We start from the raw sequence: 1,214 nt of genomic DNA on the forward strand, positions 1-1,214 counted from the left end.
CGGCTTGTGCGATCCCGAGGTTGTTTCGGTTTGTTGTCACACGATGTTCTGCCTTCATTAAACTGTAGCACCCACGAACGCACTTTCGACACATCCATAACTCCATCACCACATGTCTCCTTCAACTGTCGATGAATTTCAATTGGTTTCACAGCACCTAAATTCAGAAAACGAATGATTGCACGCTGTTCAGGTAAGGAAAACGTCGCCATTTTAAGTATTTAAAGCAGTTCTCATTCTCGTCGCTGGCGGTAAAATTCCATCTGCCGTACGGTGCTGCCATCTCTGGGACGTATTGACAATGAACGCGGCCTCATTTTAAAACAATGCGCATGTTTTTATCTCTTTCCAGTCAGGAGAAAAAAAATCGGAGGCCTTAAAACTTGAATGCACCTCGTTGTGCGGGACAATACTTTGAGAATGTGGGTTTCGCGGGAGGTGTCCCAGAGATAAATCCCTGCAGTCGCGCTATCCTCTGTGTCCTCGGTGGCTCAGATGGGTAGAGCGTCTGCCATGCAAGCAGGAGGTCCCGGGTTCGAGTCCCGGTCGGAGCACACATTTTCATCTGTACCCGTTGACGTATGTCAACTCCTGTAAGCAGCTAAGGGTGTTCATTTCATTGTAATTTCATTCTAACGTGCTGCATGGTCACCGATGGTATCTGTTCTTTCGGACATGTCCGAAAGAACACATACCATCTTAGTATACAAATATAGTTAAGGCTCACCGGCCACTTGACCATCTTCTTCTTCTGTGCGAATGCACAAACAGTGCCCGAACTCTTACGGGAATCGGCAACGCGCCGCGAGTAATGAGTATAATGGGCGGGGGCACTACGAATGTAGTGCGGGACAATACGTTGAGAATGTGGGTTTCGCGGGAGACGTCCCAGAGATAAATCCCTGCAGTCGCGCTATCCTCTGTGTCCTCGGTGGCTCAGATGGGTGGAGCGTCTGCCATGTAAGCAGGAGATCCCGGGTTCGAGTCCCGGTCGGGGCACACATTTTCATCTGTACCCGTTGACGTATGTCAACTCCTGTAAGCAGCTAAGGGTGTTCATTTCATTGTAATTTCTTTTCAGCTGTTGTCTCTTATTTTTCGTCACAATCCACTTCAATGACCGTCCGTCACCATCAGTCAGTACACATTTACGTCATCGTTGTGACTTAGCGGATGAGGTGTATCCGCTTTCCCTGTATACAGTGTAAACCTTC

The 1,214-nt window shown here is 48.3% G+C and overlaps 1 non-coding gene across 1 annotated transcript; it reads left to right on the forward strand.

Annotated features, from left to right (window-relative positions):
* The first annotated feature begins 480 nt into the window (after nt 1-480).
* Nucleotides 481-554, forward strand: Trnaa-ugc (transfer RNA alanine (anticodon UGC)). The gene has a single exon. It is a non-coding gene; the product is annotated as a tRNA-Ala (tRNA).
* Nucleotides 555-1,214: the final 660 nt, after the last annotated feature.

The sequence above is a fragment of the Schistocerca nitens genome, chromosome 9 (assembly GCF_023898315.1).
Source record: "Schistocerca nitens isolate TAMUIC-IGC-003100 chromosome 9, iqSchNite1.1, whole genome shotgun sequence".
Lineage (NCBI taxonomy): Eukaryota > Metazoa > Arthropoda > Insecta > Orthoptera > Acrididae > Schistocerca > Schistocerca nitens.